This window comes from Nicotiana sylvestris, chromosome 8 (genome assembly GCF_000393655.2).
Source record: "Nicotiana sylvestris chromosome 8, ASM39365v2, whole genome shotgun sequence".
In the NCBI taxonomy this organism is placed as follows: Eukaryota; Viridiplantae; Streptophyta; class Magnoliopsida; order Solanales; family Solanaceae; genus Nicotiana; species Nicotiana sylvestris.
Window position 1 is genome coordinate 19,058,587 of NC_091064.1, and position 10,503 is coordinate 19,069,089.

Consider the following 10,503-nt stretch of genomic DNA (forward strand, 5'->3'; position numbering starts at 1 on the left):
AAAAAAAAAAAAAGCTCAAACGAAGGTCAAAAGAACAATATTTCCAACTATAATCAATATAAATAGGAAAGAGTAATAACATTTGATATAACTTTTAGAATTTATAGTTGGAAAAGGTCCCAAATACATATGAAATTAACGCTTGACTCCTTCATGAGTACAATTCCTTTTTCTTTTAGAAATTAATATCTTGATCCAGATGAAGTGTTGAAGCTGTAATATGGCAGGTTGAAGAATGAAGAAGTTACCTTGATAGAGAAAATCAATCAGGTGAAGGATCAGATACGCAATATTGTTCATGAGGTATGAAGATATTAGCTGAATATTAAGGCGGGCAAACAAGTCGGGGCCGGGCCTGAGCCTAAACGGGCCTCGTGGACCGGTCCTATGTGGGCCCAGACTTCGTGGGCTGGGGTTCGTGAGTTTTTGGAGGTAACCAGACCAGGACCATGAACTAATGGTCCCGGGCCTATGTGGGCCTAAGTGGGTGTGACCTATTTTTTTAAATTTTTTTTTATCTAAGGCAATTTCTTTTAAATTATATAGCTTATATATATATATATATATATATATATATGTGTGTGTGTGTGTGTGTGTGTGGAGGGGGGGCCTAAGTGGGCCTAACTTTTTTTAAATTTTTTTTTTATCTAAGGCAATTTTTTGTAAATTATATTATATAGTTGTGACTTAAAAAATTTTAATTCAAATTTAATGACAAAATATTGTAAAAAGATATTCAAAGGAATGCGTTATAATATTTATTATTATGACATTAACAAAACATGGCCCAATCTTTCTTAGTCTCTCCCCCCTCCAATGGAATGAGCACAAATGGAATGAGCACAACTTGGTGCTAATACCACCATTGAGAAGAAAAAGAAACTAATCAAGATGTGCCAAAATACAAGTTACATATTAATTTTACATGGTATCTCTTACAAATTTCATAAATCCATCAAGGTTCGGAGGAATTTCCGTTGGTGGTGGCGGAAAAGAAGCTTGTTCATCACTGCTTCTGGGCAAAGCTAGATTTGCCACTAGATTCACCACTCTTGGATTTTCCCTTATTTTTACTAAATATTTTTTAAGGAATAGGTCATCTTAATTATAATTATACAAAGTAAATAAAATAAACAAAATTATAATATTAAACTAAAGAGTTGGAACGAGTTTACCGAATTGACGAACAACTTGTTGAAAATTAATTATCGTTGAAGACTTGAAGACTTGAATACTTCAATTCACCAACTTCATATTTTTTCACACAAATTGCAACAATAAAGTAACCAATTATAAAAGAAAATTAGAAAGAGATTGAGGATTTTGTAAGAAAAATGAAAGAATGAGGGGGTATTTATAGTTGAAAATAGGGAAAAATGTAATTATAAAAAGTTTGGGGTTAAAACAAAGTTTGGAGGGGGGGAAGGGTTAAATGGCTATTTTACAAAGCCCAAACAGCTATTTTTGCAGGCCAACGACCATATTTTAAATGAGCCAACAGTCAGAATTTTTTTTGTAATTTTTTTTTAAAATTGAGGCATTGGGCCTCCCGTTTAAGCCCGTTTGGGACCGGTTAGGACCGGTTGAACCGGCCCACTTAGGACCCGGTCCCGGGCCCAAATGGTTCGGTCCTAACAGTCTTTTTGACTTAATTGGCCCACTTAGTAGGCCCACCCCTGGTCCCGGGCTTAAACGGTTAGGCCCACTACCCTAATGGGCTCGCGGTCCTGGGCCTAACCGGCCCAGTTGCCAGCCTTATAGCTGATTGTCCTCTTTTGAACAAGCATGCTCTTACTAATGTTATATGCTCCCTCTATTCCAGTTTATGTGAACCTATTTCCTTTTTGGTCATTTCCAAAAAAAATGACCCATATCTAAATTTGGAAACAATTTAGCTTAAACTTACAATTCTACCCTTAATGAGAAACTTTTATAACCACGCAAATACTCTGGACCCCCTTTATGACTTGTTTAGGACCACACGTTCCAAAAGCCTTTATTTTTTCTTAAACTTCGTGCACTGTCAAATAGGTTCACATAAATTAAAACGGAGGGAGTTAAATTTCAAAGTTTATTCAAATTCCAAATTTTGGAATATATAATGATAGACTTGATATTATATCCCAGGGGAAGAGGACAAAACATGTCAAAAACAAGTATAAACGTTTAGGGAGGATGAATTGAAACTCATGGATGCAGAGAAACTGAGAAAATATGGTCATAAAATGGTGAACTTCATTGTTGATTATTACAGGAACAATGAGAATTCACTGTTCTCAGTCAAAAGTTCAGATTTTCATAACATCTATCTTATTTCCTAGTAAAAGGTTTAGCCCTCGCATGACACTAGTGTTATTTTGGCAGAATTTATGGAGACTTAGCTAGCAAATAGTACTCCATTTTATTCAGAATGAAATTAATAAAGCTTAATCTTTTAATGATACATACATTTTTACTATCTTAGTTGGTTGGTGACTATATCAGATATCATTGTTCATGATATAAAAATTTTGTTTGGTTCCGTAAGAATTTGAATTTGTAATGCTTGTCACTATGGTTATTTTTTATGAAATTTGATTTGTTGTGGTGGAAATAAACTGCCACTAATTATTTTTTTAAAATATTAATATCATATTGCAGCGGTTATAAACCCCAAATAATTTTTTTAAAATATGTAAATCATATCGTGGGGGTTTAGAAATGCCCACATTTTTTTGAACCATTATAATCATATTGAGGGGGTTTATAAACCCCCATATTATTAATTTTTTGACACGTTAGAAATCAATATGCGGGGATTCTAAACTACCACTAATTATCTTCAAGAATTCCTACAAATTCAAAATTCATTTTGTGGGGGTTGTCGTTGAGGTCTTAAAAACTCGCCACAAAATGCTCGTGACAAAGATAAATGTGGCACTTCTAGAAACCACCACAATTCTTTTTGAGGGGGTCAAAAACCGTCACAATTTAACCAAAAACCTCCCCACAAAATAAGTGTTTTCTTGTAGTGAAACCTCAGCGAGGACGCCGAGTCCCTAAGGGGGGAGGGGGGAGGAGGATGTATGTGACACCCTAGGCGAGTCTCATATCGATAAAAAACGGAAGAGATGCTGAGTATATAAATAGATAGGCCTTAGACCTTAGTGACGAGTTTTAAAGCCATGAGGGCCTGGGTCCAAAACGAACAATATCGCTAGTGGGTTGAACTGTTACGGCATCTCTTCCACGTGTTGGAGAAACAAGAAAATTAGAAAAGGGACTTCCTTGAAAAGTTGTATTTCTCTATTCAATTCGAGGAAATGAAAACACAAGCGATGACATAAACGAATTTTTAGAATCTAATTTATATTTAAAACTAAGAAACTTTAATTTCTTTGGGCGGTCGATAGAAAAGAGAAAGTGAGAACATGATTATACGACTATGGTTGGTGCACCAAATCATTGGCAGTGCGATCTAAAACCTAAAGTTTACCCATTATAACAGAATTATGAATTATATATTGTCACTGTAATAACTTGAGCGTCAATAATTATGATATTAAAGTTATTAAACTTTATTAATTACAAGAATAAAGTTATAAGATTATTATTTGTCATATTTTATCAAAATAAAACAGCACATAAATCCAAGTAGAAGTTTTTTTTTTTTGATAAAATATTCAGAGTTCATCGCAAGGAAGGTGTCAGTCCATCCCTAAAATTCTGGAGTTGCATCCATAAATCAATTTCATTGTGCTGACACTTTCTGACTATCTCCTTGAATCTTTCTCAAGTCCTTCTCCTTCTCGCAGAAACTGTGGCTTTCCCTTCTGAACTTTCCGGTTTTTGCAGCCGACATGTATTTGTCAAGAAACTTTTTGGTCATCTCTTCCCATGTCTCGATCGACCCTGTGGGTAAGCTACGAAGCCAGTGCTTCGTATCATCTTTCAATGAAAAGGGAAATGCCCTTAAGTAGACTGCATCCTTTGATACTCCATTATATTAGAAGGTGTTCATGATTTCTTCAAAGTCCATCAAGTGAGTGTTAGGATCTTCGTTCACCTTCCCTCTGAAAATACAGTTGTTTTGGATAGTTGAAGCAAGTCTTGCTTCAATTCGAAGTTGTTTGTTGCTATGGGTGGAGGTCTGACACTTGACAATTCTTGATTGTAGACTGGCCTAGCATAGTCACCCAAAGATCTTCCAGGCCTGAGTGCTGCATTCTCGAACTGGTCTTCAACAAAGGGCCGGTTTAGATTGAATCTTCGACCCTCATTATCTTCGACAGTCTCATCAGCAATTCTCCGGCTACTTCAGCTGCTATCCGTGCAGCTTCTTGTTGTGCTACCTCTCTTGCAGCTAAGTCTACTCCATTATTCTCTTTGTTTGCCATGTTATCTTGAGTCGAAGTTTGACCCAAGAAATTTTCTGTTAATTCTTTCCTTTCTCAGTTGTCGCTGGTTTATCTCCAACTCTGGTTCGTAGGGTGTCACTTCCTTTGAAGAGGATCGAGTCATACACCAGAGAAATCAAACATATATCCTACACACAAGTGAGAAAACATGAATACACTAAAGTAAAATTGGTTCCTAAATTAGTAATAAAAACTATTTTAAACACTATTAATTGCCAATCCCTGGCAAGGCGCCAAAATTTGACACGCGCAAAACACAACACAAAATTATTACTTGCAAGTCAAAGATATTATAGTTTAATTATTGTCTCCACATGGATTGGACTTAAACGGTGTCCGAATAATCTTTAGTTGACTACTATCCAGGAAAATTAACACTTGATTTGATGACTATTAGTACGATTAAATACTAAAATTAAGCAATTAATAATTGATCACAAAAGACAGCAGATGAGCAGCAAAGAAATATCAATGAGAGGAATAAGGGTAATTGACCAGATAAGTGCAAGATAACTGACTCGGGATCAAAGTCTTGAGTTAATTCACTTTATAATACGGTTGATTCTCACGAATTCAACCGATAATCAGATTTCACTTGAAGTTAGTTCATCTTTCGATTAAACATTACTTTTAGTAATTAATCCAATTGAAGCAACAATTGCAATAATAAAATGATGGTTATGATCTAAAAGGTAAATTCTCACGAATATTCCCCTATTTTCTAGTTCGATTAACAATTCAAGAGGTTCTTTCGATTACCTATTCGAATCATGAATTTAAACTAGAGCATAAGTTGTGAAAAAATTCAATGTCAAACTCCTCTTTCGATTAAGCAAAATAATAAAGAACGCCACAATACAAATTAAAGCTCTATCAAATAATTCTAAGAATTATCCAGAATCGAATCCCTAATCACATTATCAAAACATCGTATCTGTCAACTCCCTAATGGAAATTACTCCATAGCAATGGAGTAAGACATCTCAAATAAATTTAAGAACAAAGAAAACATCAATTCTAATTATTCAATACAAACTCCCGTATTGCACCGATTGCAGATTGAAATCTTGATGAATTCTTGAGTCTTTCTTGCCTTGGTTGGTTCTACAATATTTCGTAGGTCAAAATTCCACCCAAAATCGTATTTTTGGTGTATTTATATCATGTAGAAATAAATCCGGACGAATTTACCCTTTTCTAGACAAAGTAGGAAATAACTCTGTAATTTTTGTACACCCGCGCCGCACCATGTGCGGCGCTTGTGAGGAAATCCAGAGAGCTCGCTAAAAAACTTGTCAGACCACATTTGCACTACCGCGCCGCACCAGCGCCCCATGCGGCGCAACTGTGCCTTTTTCTCAGAGTGAATTCTCTCATCCTATTTTTAACATCCAGACTTGGTGCTCGACCCCTGAATATGATCCCGGCTTAATTTAATTGGCTTCTACTTAGACTTCAATGCTCCAACGTGTTCGATTTACCTCTAAATTACCTAAATAGCTCGGAATCATTTCCTGCAAGGCATAAAACACGTAATAAGTGTAATTCACTATCATTTAAACTCAAACACCTGTAAAGTGCAATAATTTGAGTGTAATACTATGACTAAAACACGGATTTCTAGCCTACCATCACTTGTTCATCTCAGTGAAAGAAATAAGAATAGTCTATAGGTAACAAGAATTTATAAAAATGTGACTAAAACTTTTGTTAAAATGTGAGTATACATACATTTCATGTAGATTTACATGATTTAAGAAGTCTTGCATCAATAGTAAAGAGTAAAAGTTACGGTAGAGCTGTAAGTGGTTAGGACGTGAAAAGCTTGGAAAATTTGGTCAACGCCAAAGCTATGGGTTTGATGGACCCATAAGTTGTACACTAGCCTTGATATAGAAGGACTCCTTTTATTTCCACTTTTAACAGTAACATATAACCGTAGCTGCAGCCGCTTTGTCTTTCTGTTTGCACTTGTACCCATTTTTTGTTAAAAGCCTTTTAAAAAAGACTATTTTGCCCTTCTTCATTAAAAAACTATTTTCTCTCCGAGTATACGCTAGTCCTGTACTGTCTCTGTCTCTCTCTCCCGCTATTCGCATTTTTTGATTTGTTCTTTTCTGAAATCAAACTTTTTCGTCGTTGTTTTGATTTTTCAACTGCTAGTCGTCGTTGTTCCCACATTACGATTTAATCACAGGTACATTGCATTAACTTTCTGGGTTTTATTTTACGATTTTCTGGGTTTTATTTCTGGTTTTGGTTTTGATAGTCATGTATTTATGATTAAATAGTTTCTTACAGTTTAGTTTGATAAGTGCATTAGTTTTACTTTTACGATTGTGTTTTTAGGTTTTTTGAACGAGTTTTTATGTTGTTGATGAAACTTCTATAAATTCTTCAGTGATTAGACGTCCAAAGTTTTAAAAAATTTGAGAGTTAAATAGATGATACTATTAAAGTGATGATACCTTAGATAGGAGCTGAAGTTTTTTTTTCATGTTTTGACATTATTTTTGGATTTGAATTTCTGTTTTGTTTTTTGTAAAAACTACAACATGGGGCTGAATGTTTTGTGTTTTGTAACTGGTGAGCTGAAGTTTTTGTTTTTGTTACTGGTGAACTTCAGCTCTAGAGCTGAAGGTTTTGTTTTTGTAATTGTGGAACTTCAGCTCTAGAGCTGAAGTTTTTGTGTTGTAACTGTCGAACTTCAGCCTTCTTAGAGATTGAAGTTTTAACTGATCTTTTTGATAATGTCCTGGTGTTATTTTTTGTACGTTTTATTTTTTGGAACAGATGACACCTAAAGCTCCTAAAGATCCTAATGCAGCTAAAGTACGCAAAGCAACTAATGCACCTAAAGCACCTAGACAACCTATAATACCCCCCAGGTCCTTATGTCCCTGCTCCTCTACCTACAAGACCAGGGCAAAGATATTTTGAGTTTCGAGATTGGTTTAACTCTAAGGGTTACTGGTAGGGGAACTACGATTTGAAGAAATTAATTGCAACTTTCTTGACTCCTACACAACGGAAAAAGCTTAATAATGGTACATTTTGATACATTATGGCTATGGAGAATTTCAAATGCAGCATGAAGTTGGTTCATTGTCTGTGTCTTTCTCGAATATTCACGAATGATCGAGACTCGATTAGTTTCAAGATTTTTGGCCATGATGTTTCATTCATCCTTGAAGACTTTCACATTATGTGTGGTTTGCGGATCACAGCACATAATATTGAAAAACCAATTAATCGAGAGAGCAATATTCTGAAGCGCTATTTTGGTAAGTCCAAGGGTGTGACTTTGAAGGATATTCGAGATTTTATGACTCGGAATGAAATTCCAAAGAATGTTGTGCATCACATGCACATATGCGAGAGCGATGATGATGCTGTGAAGCTTATGGAAATTCTTGTTGTAGAGACTATTTTGTTTGGGAAAAAGACCGAGTCATCTGTGATGGAGGAGTATTCATCTATTGTTGAAGATGATAAGGTTTGTGCTGAATATCTTTGGGGTAATGTGGCTTATGAGAAGCTCATTCACTCACTGAAACATGCATTGGACAAGCAGAACAAATTCCATTCAATTGAGTATAAACTTTGTGGATTTTCATATCCGTTATGTGCTTGGTTCTATGAGCGCTTCTCAGATATTCAGGAGAAGTATATAAGAGAGGGTGAGTACCTTGATACCCCTCAAGTTCCCAGGATGTTACGTTATGTATGTGTGGGAGAGCCTAAATTTCCCGAACTTTTTGAGATGTTCAGTAGTCATGAAGTAAGTTACTTTTTTTGTCTTTGTGTTAATATGTTGACGTATTAGTTTTTTCTTCTCATAATATACTTTTTTGTATTAAACAGAGATGTCACAACTTTAGGGTATTGGATATAATTCCTATAGAAGAGGAATTGAATTCAATGCCTTTAATTGGACAATTACCATGCATCCGGATTCGTTCAAAGGTACTTAACACGGGTCCTTCAACTGGTGAATCACCACGTACTCTTAGTCGATCAAAAGAATCGAATCGAACTCCTATTATTGGTGAATCACCACGTAGTCGGAGTCGATCAAAAGAAGCGAATCGAACTCCTTTTATTGGTGAATCATCTCGTACCCAGAGTCGTTCTAACCGTTCTACAAATGACTTTGATGACAATAAATTACTCGACACAATATGTTCTGTAAGTTTTGATCTAAAGTGTTTTGGTTTTGTTTTTGTAAAAGTACAACATGTTTTTGAGCTGAAGTTTTCTTCTATATCTAAATTTTTGTTGTGTGTCTATTCTAGAGGTTAACGATGGAGGTTCAAAGGTATGCAGAAAAAGAAAGAAGCACGATCGTGAAAGATGTTTTCGATAAGTTTAAAGAGGATGAGTGATCTGCTATTGTGGATGCGATTTTTGTAAAAGTGAAGGTAAGCTAATTTATAGAGAAGTCTTTTTATTTTTGCCTATCTTATTTAGATTAATCATTGTTAGTAATTTTTTTTCTAGGAATATTTCGATGAGAAGTTTGAACAGTTGTTTAAGATTGTCAACAAATCAAATGGAATGGATGATGTCAATTTTGATTTGAGTAACCATCGAGAATATGATAGGGTGAATGACTATTACGAACATCCATCGGATATTAATGCTGTTGATGATGCATCAGATAAAGTCGCCGATGTAAATGCGACACGTGAGGAAGCGGCTTTTGAAGGCGATCAACATGTTCAAGAACAAGTTGAAGAGGAACGTTCCAGTGCTGATAGATTGAGTAGAGATGGAAATTATGAAGCACAGTTATCAACTGAGAATATTGGAAGCAAGCAAGGTGTAGATAAATCAAGTTGTTGAGACTGAAGAACATACTGCTCATGATGCATTGCGTAAAGTCGCAGATGATAATGCTACACGTAAGGAAGCGGTTGTTGAAGGCGATGGACATGTTGAACAACAAGGTGGAGAGGAACAATCCAGTGTTTGTAGACAGAGTAAATATGGAAATGATGAAAAGTTAACAACTGAGAAAGGTACAGATGATCAAGTTGTTGGCACTGAAAAACATGCATCGAGTTGTGCTTTGGAAAGTGATATTGCAAAAGGAAATTTGCCTGGCGATGGAGATCAAGCACCTGTTGGTACTTTAGAACTGAAAGCGAGTGATGTGTCTAACACTATTGGGAAAGACGATCGGTATGCAGGAGCACTAGCTATTTGCAAAAAACTTCTAGGTGATGATACGCAGGAAATTGTTACTACAGGTATAAAGTGTGAAGTTTATAATATTTCAATGATACCTTAGATAGGAGCTGAAGTTTTGTTTCATATTTTGTATTTTTTGTAAAAACTACAACATGTTTTTTTGCTAAATGTTTTGTTTTGTAACTGGTGAACTTCAGCTCTAGAGCTGAAGTTTTTGTTTTTGTAACTGTCGAACTTCAGCTTCAGAGCTGAAGTTCTTTTTTAACTGTCGAAGTTTTTATTTATGACTGGCGAACTTCAGCCTTCTTAGAGTTGAAGTTTTAACTATTTTTTTATAATATCCTATAGTGAAATTTTCACTACAAGTATAAATATTTTCTATGTTATACATATAGAAAAACTAGTTGATCTATTCCCCCTCTTTATGAATATGCAGTGAAAGTGGAAACTAGTTGTGCTTCAATTGACACAATTCAAAAACTCTCTGATGATGCTGAATTGAATGAAGGTAGAGTTGAGAAAAACCTTCCAGAGAATACTTCAATGCTCCTCGACGTTGGTTCACAATTGGAGGAAGCTGGAAATGCTGATATCGAGAAAGGCATGCAGCCTGGGGAAACCACAGCGGAAGACAAACGTCAAGGTATTCTGTAGATCATGAATTTATTATATTTGATCGAAGTATATTTTTTATAGTTTGAAATTTTACATACTTTATTTTCTTTTTTATGTTTTTGAATGATTTTTCAGAAAGACTCGAGGCAGCTCAAAAAGAATTTGGTGAGCTTATGCAGCTATATCAAAAAGAAGAAATACATATATTCACACTTGTTGCCTCACAGACAAGTGTGAAGTGTGTTGGTATTATTTTATAAAATTTAGTCAGTATATTTAGTTTTTTTTTGCATGAAGA